The sequence below is a fragment of the Hemiscyllium ocellatum genome, chromosome 17 (assembly GCF_020745735.1).
Source record: "Hemiscyllium ocellatum isolate sHemOce1 chromosome 17, sHemOce1.pat.X.cur, whole genome shotgun sequence".
Lineage (NCBI taxonomy): Eukaryota > Metazoa > Chordata > Chondrichthyes > Orectolobiformes > Hemiscylliidae > Hemiscyllium > Hemiscyllium ocellatum.
In genome coordinates, this window is record NC_083417.1 from 7560850 (window position 1) to 7575510 (window position 14661).

The window sequence follows — 14661 nt, forward strand, 5'->3', positions numbered from 1 at the left end:
CTCCCTACTACACTAACTCCAATCTCCCAGTAAAAGTGATGGCCTGCTGGTATTGTCAGAGTCGAAACGTGTGGTGCTGGAAAAGCACAAGAATTCCTGATGAAGGGCTTATGCTCGAAACATTGATGCTCCTGCTCCTCGGATGCTGCCTGACCAGCTGTGATTCACCAGCACCACACTCTTTTAATCTGATCGCCAGCATCTGCAATCCTCACTTTCTCCTGGCGGTATTTTTGCCTGACCATGAATCGGGAAAGATTTCTGATGAAGGGCTTACGCCCAAAATATCAACTGTCCTCCTCCTCAGATGCTGCCTGACCTACTGTGCTTTTCCCAGCACCACACCTTTTGACCCTGACTCTCCAGCATCTGAAGTCCTCACTTTCTCTCCATTAATTGGGAAACTCAGGTAATATTGTGGTTCAAATCTTGCTGTAATATTTGGTGGAATTCAACAAAATAACTAGCATTAAAAGTCAAATGATCACCATGAATCATTTGTTGATTTTTTTCTTGTTTGGACCATCCCACTTGGTTCACTAATGCCTTTTAGGGAAGGAAACTGCCATCCTTACCTGGTCTGGTCTACATGTGACTCCAGACCCACAACAATGTGATTGACTCTTAAACTGTTCTCTGGGCAACTGAGGATTGAGAATATATGTTGTCCCAGCCAACGTTACCCATCTCCCATGAATGATTAGAAGGAAAGAGTCTGAGCACAGGACTACTGAGTTCACAGTTACATCACCTCAGAGGATCATCTACAAGGTCCTTACAATCTTCAACGAGTCTGAATGCGCACATATCTCTCATTCAGTGGAGAAGATGTTTTCACTAGTGGAGAGATTAGGACCCAACCCTTTAGAAATGAGATGAGGAAGAATTTCTTCAGCCAGAGGGTAGTGAATCTGTGCAACTCATTGCTGCTGAGGGCTGTGGAGGCCAATTCATTCAGTGTATTAAAGATAGACGTAGATAGGCTCTTCATTGGTAAGCAGACCAAGAATTGTAGGGAGGTGTCAGAAAAATGGATTTCTGAAACATATCAGCCATAATTGAGTGATGGAGCAGGCTTGAGGGCTGAATGTTGCAGTTTAGATTGTTAAGGGGTGATTGATTGAGGTGGTTTTGTATACTGAAGGCAATTGAGAGGGCAGACCGAAATTATCTCCACTGGTTGGGGAGTATAGGGTTGGGATGTAATCTAAAGTTTAGAGTGGATATTTCAGGAATTGCATTAGGAAGCATGCTTCTATGCAGTTACATTTGATTATGCAGACACCAACTAAAGCCAGCTCAATCATTTTCAAACCGAGGTTGATACATTTTTGACAAACTCTTACATTATGGAATATAGGACAAACTCGAGTCTATAAAGATAGGTCTTGAATTAGCCCTGGTCTTGTTAAATGGAAGAGCAGACTGAAGAAACTTAATAGCTGGCTCCTGAATTAATTTTGAGATGTTCCTCTGAATTTCTGCCCTAAAATCCTCCACTTTTCCACTCTGTTTCCTTTCAGGCATTCTTTGAAATCTGTTCCTTTGATTAAGCTTTCATAACTTCATGTATCCTTCTCTATGGATCAGTGCCAAATGTTTGATAACTCTCCTGGGAAGTGCCTGGAGACATTTTAGTGCATTAGCGGCACTGAAATGCAAGGTGTTGTTGTTGCAAATATGTTAACACATTTTGTGTGAAGTTTCTCTGTCTGATGTTGCCAATGAGTTATTAAATAAAACAAAATATTGTCAGTAAAGAAATTTTCTTGTTGACAAGTTTATGCAGTGTGAACTCAAACCCTGGGAGTTATACAAATGTGGATTAGATATGAAATACCAATGGAAACACGCCAATTAGAGCAACCAATTCACATTGGTGTTTACTCTGTAGTCCAACCTTCTCCATCTTCCCTCATCTAAATTGATATTAAAGACCAGATGAGTGTGACTGCCCGTGATATCAGGACAGCATTTGAGTAGGTATAGTATCAAACCACTCTCGAAACATCTTCTGCCCTGGCTGGAATCATACATGGCACACAGAAAAATGGCGTTGATTGTTAGAGGTCCGTCTTTCTCAGTCCTCAGACATTGCTGCAATACTGTAGTTCCTCCGGGTTGTGTTCTAACCCTGACCATTTTCAGTTGCTTCATCACAAGATCAGAACTGAGGATGATCTCTGATGATTGCTCAACTTTTGAATCAATCCATGACTCTTCAGATATTCAAGCATCTCTGCCCCTTGCTACAAGACTTAGGTTATATTCAGATTTGGTCTAATAAGTGGCAAGTAAAATCCATGCCACACAAGTGCCAGGCAACCACCATCTCCAACAAGAAAAAAATCTAAAAAACTACCCTTGCCAATCAATGGCATCACCATCATTGCATTCCTCATTGTCAACATCTTAGGAAGTAATATTGACGGGAATATGAACTGGTCAAATACAAAATGTAGCTTCAATGGCAGGTCACAAACTGGGATCTTTGTGGTGAGTAACTCACCTTCTGACTTCCCAAATTCAGGGCACAAGTCAGGACTATGGAACACAGAACATAGAATGTTACAGCTCAGTACAGGCCCTTTGACCCTTGATGTTGTGCCAAACTGTGAAAATAATCTGTTGGCCATCTAACCTACACCATTCCATTATTGTCCATATGTCTGTCCAATGCACATTTAAGTGCCCTTAACGTCGGAGAGTCTATTACTGTTGCAGGCAGGCCGTTCCACGCCCCTACTACTTTCTGAGTGAAGAAACTACCCCTAATATAACCCCTCAATTTAAAGCTATGTCCCCTCTTGTTAATATTCACCATCCAAGGAAAAAGGCTCTCACTGTCCACCCTCTCTAACCCTCTGATTATCTTATACGTCTCGATTAAGTCATCTCTCAACCTTCTTCCCTCCAACGAAAACAGCCTCAGTTCCTTCAGTCTTTCCTCATAAGACCTTCCCTCCATATCAGGCAATATCCTAGTAAATCTCCTCTGAACCCTTTCCAAAGCTTCCAAATCCTTCCTGTAATGCACTGACCAGAATTGTACGCAATACTCCAGCTGCGGCCTTACCAGATGTCTTGTCCGACCAAAGCATGACCTTATGGCTCCGAAACTCAATCCCCCTACCAATAAACGCCAACACACCACATGCCTTCTTAACAACCCTATCAATCTGGGCAGCAACTTTCAGGGATTTATGCACCTGGACACCAAGATTTCTTTGTTCATCTTCACTGCCCTGAATTTCACCATTAGCCCACTACTCTGATTTCCTGTTACTTTTTCCAAAGTGAACTTCCTCACACTTTTCTGCATTAATCTCAATTTGCCACTTCTCAGCCAGTTCTGCATCTTACCTATGTCCCTCTGTAACCCACAACATCCTTCGGCACTATCCACAACTCTGCTTACCTTAGAGTCATTCGCAAATTTACTATCCCTTCTTTCTATGCCCACATCTAGATTATTTATAAAAATAACAAGCAGTGACCCCAAAACAGATCCTTGCACATTGCATTGGCAACTGAACTCCAGGATGAACATTTCCCATCAATCACCACCCTATGCCTTCTCTCTGCTAGCCAATTTTTGATCCAAACCGCTAAATCACCTTCAATCCCGAAACTCCAGATTTTATGCAATAACCTACTATGTGGAACCTTATCAAGCGCCTTACTAAAGGCCATGAATATGACAGAACACTCTCTACTGCTTGGAAAGTTGCAGATCTATCAATACTGAAAGGTCTCAACACCATTCAGAGCAAAGCTAGCCAGCTGATTTGCACTCCATCTTTCATCATCAACATTAACTCCATTTATCATCAATTTGTAGTGACAGCGATATATATCATGTACAGGATTCTCTACAGTTACTCATTAAGACTCCTTGAATAGCAACTTCCAAATCCACAACCACTGCCATCCGAAAGGACACAGGTAGCAGATTAATGAGAACATCATCATCGACAAGGTCCCCTCCAAAACACACACCATCTTCACTTGGAAATATATTGCCTTTTTTAACCTGTCACTGGGTCAACATCCTAGAACTGCCTCTTTTGTAGCACTATGTGTCCCTACACCACTGTACTCAAGAAGGCAGTTCACCCCCACTAGCTTGAATACTATTAGTGAGGGCAATAAATGCTGGCCCAGGAATAAAGTCCTTTCCATTTTGTGCTGTCTCATGGGAGAGTCCTTTGCATTCACATCACTCTTTTGCCGGAAAGGTTTCTTCTGGACTCCCCATTGGAGATCTTGGTGACTATCTGACATTGGTAGCTTCTTGCTTTGTTCTTCCCCACAAGTTGAAGCTTTCCACCTGTATTCCACTCATCAAAATCTTTTAGAATTTTAACTTCATCTATTCGGTCATGCCTGAGGCTTCTTCTATCAAGAACAAAAGAGATCCTACCTCAGATCTTTCTGTCATGACTCACTGGAATAATGTGTTTGATATAAAAGTGTGCTATCCCTGAGATTATTGTAGTGTCATAGAGTCATAGAGATGTACAGCCCAGAAATAGATATATCATTCCATCTCGTCCATGCCGATGAGATACCGTAACCTAATCTAGTCCTATTTGCCAGCACATTTGGCCCATATCCCTCTAAACCCTTCCTATTCATACATCCATCCAGATGCCTTTTAAATGTTGTAATTGTACCAGCCTCCACCACTTCCTCTGGCAGCTCATTCCATACACACACCACCCTCTGTGAGACAATATTGCCCCTCAGGTCCCTTTTAAATTTTTCCCTTCTCACCCTGAACCTATGCCCTCTCATTCTGGGCTGCACCACCCCAGGAAAAAACCTTGTCTATTTATCCTATTCATGCTCCTTATGATTTTATAAACCTCTATAAGGTCACCCCTCATCCTCCATCGCTTTTTAAAAAATGATGCAGCACGATCAATTTGCCTAACTTTTAGATTTATGTTGACAGAAAGTATGAACCAGATTTCTGTACTTAACAAGAATTAGTATTTATTGCAAGTAAATAGATTCTAACTACAGGCAAACAATCATGAACTCCCCTAGTTAAACTCTAACCTCCTCCTAACTGCCTGCTTGCACGTAGACACATCTGTACACTTACAGGCACACATTCAAACACAAACACAGGCACAGAAAAAGGCTATTGTGGGCAAACAGGAAAACTAGGAAAGCAGCTCCGTGATCCTTGTTCACAGGATTTGCTGAAGTGGTACATGTGCTGATCAGAACACAGTGTCTTAGTCTTCCTTCTCCAGGTGTTTTTGCTCATTTGCTAGAGAAACAGGGAAACTGGCTCACGCTTATTACTCAAAATTCACAACTTACAGGAACTAATGATGTAGAAATAAACTGTGTTTCTTCAGTTGAAGTGGGCTTGATATAGAGAACAGAAACAGCTCCTGATCTTGCAAAGATCTGATGGCTCTGACTACCTTGTTTACAGTCCCAAGCTACCTGACAACCAATCACATGCTGTGATAGCAAGCAGAATACCCTTGTCATTGATAATTGGTAACTAGTTGAGAGAGTAAAAAGTGAGGTCTGCAGATGCTGGAGATCAGAGCTGAAAATGTGTTGCTGGTTAAAGCACAGCAGGTCAGGCAGCATCCAAGGAACAGGAAATTCGACGTTTCGGGCACAAGCCCTTCATCAGGTTTGTGCCCGAAACATCGAAATTCCTGTTCTTTGGATGCTGCCTGACCTGCTGCGCTTTAACCAGCAACACATTTTCAACTAGTTGAGAGATCTTGCTGCAAACAGAATCTCCAATTGTGCCCATTTTTAGTTCTAGCTTGTTCAAATATTCATCAAATATTGCTTTATGTAAGTTTGCTTGCTGAGCTGGAAGATTTATTTTCAGATGTTTCATCACCATATGAGGTAACATAATCAGTGAGCTTCCAGTGAATCACTGGTGGTATGGCCTGCTTTTTATTCATTTGTTTAGGTTTCCTAAGTTTGGTGACATCAGTTCCTGTGGTGATGCCATTTTCTGTGGTGATGTCATTTGCTGTTCTTTTTCTACATAGTATCAATGCTTTAATGGAGGCTCACTGATAATATTACATAGTAGAGTGATGAAATGTCTGAAAACCAATCTTCCAGCTCAGTGAACAAACTTAAATGCTCATTGTAGGCATTGTTAACACATCTGCTCATTCAAGCAATAGTTAGCAAGTTTTGTGAAGATATGTAGTTCAGTTTGAGTTTCTGGATGTAAGTTTGTTCCCATAGCTGGAAAGTTCATTTTCAGACATTTCGTCACCATACTAGGTAACATCTTCAGTGAGCCTCCGGATGAAGCATGGTGATATAGCCCCCTTTCTATTTATGTGTTTCGGTTTCCTTGGGTGGGTGACATCATTTCCTATGGTCTCCTTTGATGCAACAGCCCTGTTAACATCCATCAACATCAACTTGGCCAAGGAAACACTGACTACATTATTAGAAGAACCAAAAACATAGACACCAAACATCACCAACTTCATCAGCTAGGACAATATTGTGAAGTTAGTGGACCTATGCCTTACCACCCACTTCACCTTCAACAACAAAACCTACAGAAAAAAACCCAATGGAACACCCATGACATCTCCGATATCAGGATTCTTAGCAGAGGCAGTAATGCAGAAACTCAAACAAATAGCTCTGCCAACCATCCAACCCAAACTTTGGATCAGCGACATGGATGATACCTTTGTCATCACTAAATGAAACAAATTAGAGGAAACCTTCAAGACCATCAATAATACCCTTAATGACATAAAATTCACTAAAGAGGAGGAAAACAACAACAAACTGCCATTCCTAGATGTTGCAGTAAGGCAAACAGCCAATGGGGAACTTCAAACCAGCATCTACAGGAAAACAACTCATATGGACCAAATACTAAAGTACAGAAGCAATCATCCCAATCACCCACAAATTGAGCTGCATCAGAACATTATTTCGATGAGACGCCACACATTGCAGGACCGATGAACTACGAAGGGCAGAGGAAAATCACCGACACAGTGTATTAAAAAAGAACAGGTACCTAATGAAAACAGTCTGCCAATTTCTCCACAACAAACCCAAACAGGCAGACAACACACACCCAGAAACCCTAGCCACTCTCCCCTACATCTAAGACATCTCCAAAATGACTGCTAGACTATTCAGACCCCTTGGCACCATGGTAGCCCACAACCCACCAATATACAAAAATAGCAGCTAACAAACTTGAAAGACCTATACAGATAGCAAGCAAAGCTATTGTAATTTACAAAACTCCTTGAAAGAACTGTAACAAACACTACATTGGACAAACAGGCATAAAACTAGCCACTTGGATATATGAACTTCAACTAGCCATAAAAAGACATGATCCACTCTCACTAGTATTCTTACATATAGGTGAGGAAGGACATCACTTTGACTGGGGTAACACATTCATCCTAGGACAAGCCAAACACATACATGCACAAGAATTCTTAGAGGCATGGCATTCCAACCAGAACTCTATCAACAAACACATTGACTTGGATCCCATTTACGACCCCCTGAGAAAAATGACAGCACCGTATGAAATGACATCACCATATGAAATGTCAACCCAAAGAAACCCAAACATATAAATAGAAAGTGGGCTATACCACCAGTGCTTCATCTGGAGGTGAAGATGTTACCTAGTATGGTGACAAAACATCTGAAAATGAACCTTCCAGCTCAACAAGCAAACCTCCATCCATTACCTCAACCTGAGTGACAGATTTTCTCAGAACTCGCTAAAGTGATAGAGTAGGAGAATGGATCTGGGGGGGATGCTCTTCAGAGAGTCGATGTGGATTTGTTGGGCCAAAGGGTCTGTTTCCAAACTGTAGGGATTCTATTATTCTATTCATGAGGTCATATGGGAGCACTGGTCTGATATATACAAAACAAATTTGGACCAGTATGCATCCTGTTCAAGGAGGAGTCCCATGCCAGAGAACTGCTGACCAACCTCAGCTGATCTCTAGTCATGTAATGCCAATTGCACCAGTGACCAGGCTGGACAATCAGTTAGCAGGGTCTACCTCCCAGCATCTGGACCAGGATTGAGGGATCTGACTGTGGAGGAAGGGTTGGGGGAGGAGGCAGCAGTGATGTGGGTGATGAAACCTGGGGAAGTGGGGAGGATGGGGGCCATGTCTTGATGAAGAGGTAAACCACGAAACCTGAGCGTAGTGGGGAGAATAGGGTTCAATACCAGATGAGGAGATCTGCTGGGAGGCATTGAAACCAGTGACACTTATAAATGGCGGGCCCTTGATTGACTCCAGTTGTAAACCTCAAAATGGAGTTCCATTTTAAAGAGTATATTCATGTCCAAATATTGCTGCTTTTTCCACTGGACAGGGTGACAGAGAGCACCTACGAGGAAGGGGCTGGTAGACCTAGATATAGGTATGCCCGATGTAAAAAAGGCGGTCCTCCTAATTGGAGCTCTAAGCAGAGGCACTGTCATGCTTCCCCACACCCCAACACCCCTGACCCTGAACTTCTGCTGACAGCCACAACGTTGAGGCTGAGTGTGAACTCACCTTGAGGAAAGGTCGTGACCTGAAACATCGACTCCCCTGTTGCTCCGAAGCTACCTGACCTGCTGTGCTTTTTCCAGTCCCACACTTTATTGATGCCGAATCCACCTTGAAAGTGGCCAGAATTGAAAGCAACAAATGCTGGGGACCACAGCGGCTCAGGGTGAGAGAAAACCAGTTAAGAAGTTAGTTAGCTTCAGAACCTCAGTTTGGACACTGATGAGCAGTGCAAAAGTTATTGATACTCCCCCCTCCTATAAACCAACAGATAGGCAACAATCAAATTCATGTTTAAGAATGTCTAACCATAGTATAATACCAGGTTAGTATGATTTCAAATTAATGTATCTGGAAACATAGAAACATAATTTAAAATGTGGTCCATTCCATCATATAACAGTTTATAGTTCAGAATTAGTAGGTAGAATTTTAAATTTGACACAAGGCTGTTCAGGAGTGACTTGAAGCAATCATTTCCATGAAAGACAACAGAAATCTGGAAGTTGGGAGTTAATAGTAAACAGGCAAATAGACAGAATAATATAATACCATAAGACCATGAGAATTAGGAAGAGGAGTGATCCATCCACCCTGCTCTGCCATTCGGCCAGGATTATGGCTGATCCAACATCTCTCACACCCACGTTTCTGCCTTTTCCCTGTAAAACTTGATTCCAAGAATCTATCTCTCTCAGTTTAAAAACATACAAATTTCTCCCCCCACAGCTCTCTGTGACAATTTCAGAGGGTTGTGACAAAGACTCACAACCCTCTGAAATTGCTGCTCATCTCAGTATTAAATTGGCATCCTTTTATTCTGAGACTATGACCTCTGATCCAAGACTCTCTCATGAGGGGATATACCCTGTCAAACCCCTTAAAAATGCTGCACGTCTCAATGAGATCCCTATCCTGTCCTTCAACACTCCAATGAGTAGCGTCCCAATCTGTTTAGCCTTGTTGATATGACAATCCCTCTGGACCTGGGATCATCTTGGTGAATATTCAATTTTGGCCCTGATCCAACTGGAACCGAGGACAAGTTTGAGTGACTGATTAGTTTTATTTATTGATGTTTCTATGCAATGAAACCATTTTGGGACCAACTGTGAAGATGTTTAATGCATTTGAGAAAAACAAAAGATATTACCTGTGGAATCAGTTAGCTTTCGATTGATCACACAGTCAAAGGTAGCCCTTTAAATTTTAAACAACATCACTGCTGCCATAGACACCAACAAGGCAATCACTTCGTCAATAAATATGTGCTCCCTCCTTAGGAACAAGTATGGCTGCGTTAACATATCAAACAAAGTTTGTAAAACTACCATACTTGGATGTTAAACTGCAGAAAGTCATGGATCAACCACCCTCGCCCCCCACCCCCCATCCCTCCCACTGCACCCCTAATATACACCATGGGAAAAATAAGCAAGAACACCACCTTGAATTTACATCGGAACCATTGAAGGTTGTAACTCAGGGAAATAAGGATACAAAAGGTTTTTTCTTAAAGGGAAGTATTTGAAGGAACATCTTAAAGGTGGAGAGAGGAACGGAGAAGATGTGGATGACAATACCAGAGTTTGAGCTACAGGCTGCAGGAAACAAGGATGAGAATAGTGAAGGGATTGAAATTTGGAATGTCCCCCATAATCACTGAGATTGATTGTCTAACTCGTGATTCAACACAAAACCACAAGAGTAGGATCAGCAAAAGGAAATGTGAAAATTCAAGGAAAAACATTTTACTTTATTCATAGAGGCCCTGGAATTCTGTTCGTGTAGAGATCTGTGTCTGTGAAGAGAAACTTAAGGTACCCTGCTTTATCTCATCAACGCACAACTGTATTCATACAGTGCCATTCTTTGAGCTTCCCTGAGGGAAACCCTGACCAATGAAGTGTGTTTACACACCACAGCCTTTAAGACACAGAATCTGGTGCAACAGAACAAGCACTTCAATCCATTGAGTCTCTATCAATCGATCTATATTAATCCTACCCTAACCCTAAACCTAACCCCAACCCTAACTCCAATCCTAACCCTATCCCTAACCCCAACCCTAACCCTAATGCTAAACCTAAGTCTGACTCTAACTCCAAACATTGTCTGAACTCCAATTCTAACTCTAACACCGACTCTAACTCTAACCCAACCGTAACCCCAATCTAACCCTAACTCTAACCCTAACTCTAACTCTAATTCTAACTCTGACTCCAAACATTGTCTGAACTCCAATTCTAACTCTAACACCAACTCTAACTCTAACTCAACCCTAACCCCAACTCTAACCCTAAATCTAACCCTAAATCTAACCCTAACTCTAACCCTAACTCTGACTCTAACTCCAAACATTGTCTGAATTCCAATTCTAACTCTAACACCAACTCTTACTCAACTCTACACCCAACTCTAACCCTAAATCTAACCTAAACCCTAACTCTAACTCTAACTCCAGTCCTAACTCTGACTCTAAATCTACTTCTAATCCTAACCCTAACCCTAAACCTAATCTAAACTCTACCCCAAACTCCAACCTTAACTCTCGTCCCAACCCTAACACTAACACTAACACTAACCCTAAGCACTAAAATGGTGGCGAAGTAGCAATGCAGTATGTGGGCTCCTGCCAGAATGCATCTGCTCTGTCTGCTTTCACTTTCCATTTCTTCCTTCACTGCTTTTCATTTCCAACTTTAATCTACTTACATTGTGTGGAGAGATCAAGCCAGTGTGGGGTCAGTGAGAGAGTGTAGGAGAGAGTGAGTCAGTGCAGGTGGCAGAGAGGAAGAGTACGGGAGAAAGAGAGAGAGAGCCATCATGGGGGACAGTGAGAGAGGACAGTAGAGAGTAAACCAGTGGGGGTGACTGTGAGAGAGTGCGGGACAGAGTGAGCCAATGTGGAGACAGTGAGAGAGTGCAGGAGAGTGTGATCCAATGTGGACAACAATGAGAGAGTGTGGGAGAGAGTGAGCCAGTGCGGGGTCGCTGAGAGAGTGTACGAGAGAGTGAGCCAGTGCGGGGGACAGTGAGAGAGTGTCGGAGAGAGTGAGCCAGTGCAGAGGGACAATGAGAGATTGCAGGAGAAAATGAGCCAATGTGCAGGACAGTGAGAGAGTGTGGGAGAGGTCTCCCAGCAGATGCAGGAGCATCATGTAAGGAGAGTTCGAGCCCAGTGCAGAGGACATTGAGCCCAACTTAGTGGGGATTGAGCGCAGCACAGAGGAGATCGAGCACAGCACAGAGGAGATCGAGCCCAATGCAGAGGAGGTCAAGCCCAGCGCAGAGGAGATTGAGCCCAATGCAGAGGAGATCGAGCCCAACGCAGAGGAGATCAAGCCCAATGCAGAGGAGATCGAGCCCAATGCAGAGGAGATCGAGCCCAGCACAGAGGAGATCGAGCACAGCACAGAGGATATCGAGCACAGCACAGAGGAGATCGAGCCCAGCGCAGAGGATATTGAGCCCAGCACAGAGGATATCGAGCCCAGCACAGAGGAGATCGAGCACAGCACAGAGGAGATTGAGCCCAATGCAGAGGAGATCAAGCCCAATGCAGACGAGATCGAAATGTATGAGGAGAGCAAGTCCAGCATACTCAGCACTAAAGAAGGACTGAAATGTTGAACGTTTAGCTTAATTTCTTTATTTTTCTATTTTATACTAAGAAGAACCTTAATGTTGGACTTTTAACTATATTTCCTTAATTTTCTACTTTATATCTAAGATCTTGTACCTAGGTATGTTTTACCTAAGATGGCACCGGCAATAGCAACATTGTCCTCCTATATCCCTGCACTGGAGTACACATGACAATAAATTCTAATTCTAATTCCATCTCTGACCCTAATCTTGAATGTTATGACATTTTAAATGCTTTTCCATGTATTTGTCGCTGCTGGCCTCCAATGTAACAATAAGAATCCAAGTTAGGAAAGAAATATATGAGCTTGATGTTTGACACCGTCTGAGCTGCAGAGGTGAAAGGTGGAAGGATTGAGGGAGTAAACTCCAGAACTTTGAGTCAAGGTGAATGAAGGAATAATCACCAAAGTTGGAGCAAATTTGATTTAAAAACGAAAAGAATAAGACACCATGGAGATCATGGAGCTGCGTCAGGCTGAAGGAGAATACAGAGAAAAGGAGCCATGAGACCATGAAAAGACTTGAAAATAATGTTGGGAATTACAAACATCACGGTGTTGCAGGATAAGGAGCTAGTGAGGGTTAGCAAGCACCGAGCAAAAAGGTGATGGAACTTGGTGAAAATTAAGCTAGGTGTGGCAGAGAGCTGGATGACTCAAATGTATGGACCGTGGTGTCGTATTAATGAATAGACTTCAGAAAGGTGGTATAACCTACGACAGTTAGCTGACATTCCAATGTTTGATGTTCCTTTGTAAAGGTCCTTTTGTCACCTTCAGATGGTAAAGCTCAATGGAGTCAATATAGTGCATAGTCATTACAGTCATAATGTAACATCAGGAAGCATAGAAACCAGACTGCGATGTTCATGTGACACAGTGGTAGAGTCCCTTCCTCCAGGTCAGGAAGTCTGGCTTCAAGTCCTACCTGCCTTGGAGGTATGATATCCCAATGGGCTGATTAAAACAACTCGAACCAGATTATAGTCAAGAGTGTGTGGAGCTGGAAAAGCATAACGGGTCATACAGCATCCAAGGAGCAGGAGAATCGACGTTTCAGGCAGGAGCCCTTTATCAGGAATAAGGCTAAGAGCCTCGGGGGTGGAGAGATAAATGAGAGGGGGGTGTGGGGTTGGGGAGAAGGTAGCTGAGAGTGCAATGGGTGGATGGAGGTGGGGGTGAGGAGAGGAGGGAGCGGATAGGTGGGGAGGAATATGGGACAGGTCTTGGGGTCAGTCTGAAGTCTTGAAGAAGTATTACGAGGTTTTATTGCTAATAAACTTCAAGATACCTGTCTAAATAAAAATTTGGTATTCATACATTACAGTGGCTAACATAGAGAGAAATAGTCAGACCATATCAGACTGGTAGTGGTGTTTGACCCAAACAAATCATATCAAATGGAAAACTGGCAAGGAGAACAATGGAATAGTCAAGTCCTGTGGTAACAAAAACATAGATGAGGACATCAGCAGCAAAGATATTAAATCCAAGTGACAACCTCATCAAATCATGTTCTTGGATAATTGGGGCTCATTCTGGGGAAGGTGGGACTTGTACAAACAGGACGGTCTTCACTTGAACCAGAGGGGTACTAATATCCTGGGTGAGAAATTTGTTGGTGCTATTGGGGTGGGTTTAAATTAGCTCAGCAGGGGTATGGGAACCAGAGGTGTAGTTATCGTGCACAGGAGGATTAGAGTAGGAAGGATAGGGACAGGATTGTGCTGGCAGACAGCAAACTGGTTTGAAGTGTATCTACTTCAACGCCAGAAGTATCCGAAATAAAGCAGGTGACTTGCAGCATGGATAGGTACCTGGGACTTCGATGTTGTGGCCATATCACAGACATTGATAGAGCAAGGTGAGGAATGGATGTTGCAGGTTCCAGGGTTTATATCTTTCATTAAGAACAGGCAAGGTGGTAAAAGAGGGGGAGTTGTGGCCTTGTTAGTCAAGGATAGTATAACAGTGGCTGAGAGAACTTTTATTGAGGACTCGTCTACTCAGGCAGTGTGGGCTGAGGTTAGAAACAGGAGAGGAGTGGTCACACTACTTAGAGTTTTTTATAGGCCTCCACAGAGTTATAGGGAGGTGGAAGAGAGGTTTAGCAAAACTATTCGGGGTAGGAGTGATAGGAACAGGGTGGTCATTATGGAGGACTTTAACTTCCCCAACATTGACTGGAAATTCTATAACTCTAGTACATCAGAAGGATCAGTTTTTGTCCAGTGTGTACAGGAGGGTTTCCTGACACAGTATGTCAAAGGGCTGACAAGAGGGGAGGCCACATTAGACCTGGTGCTTGGTAAGGTGTTTGATTTAGTTGTAGGTGACCACTTTGGAGAGAGTGACCATAATTCAGTTATGTTTAGTTTAGCAATGGGAAGGGATAGGTACATGCCACAGGTCAAGAGTTATCGATAGGGCAAGAACAGTTATCA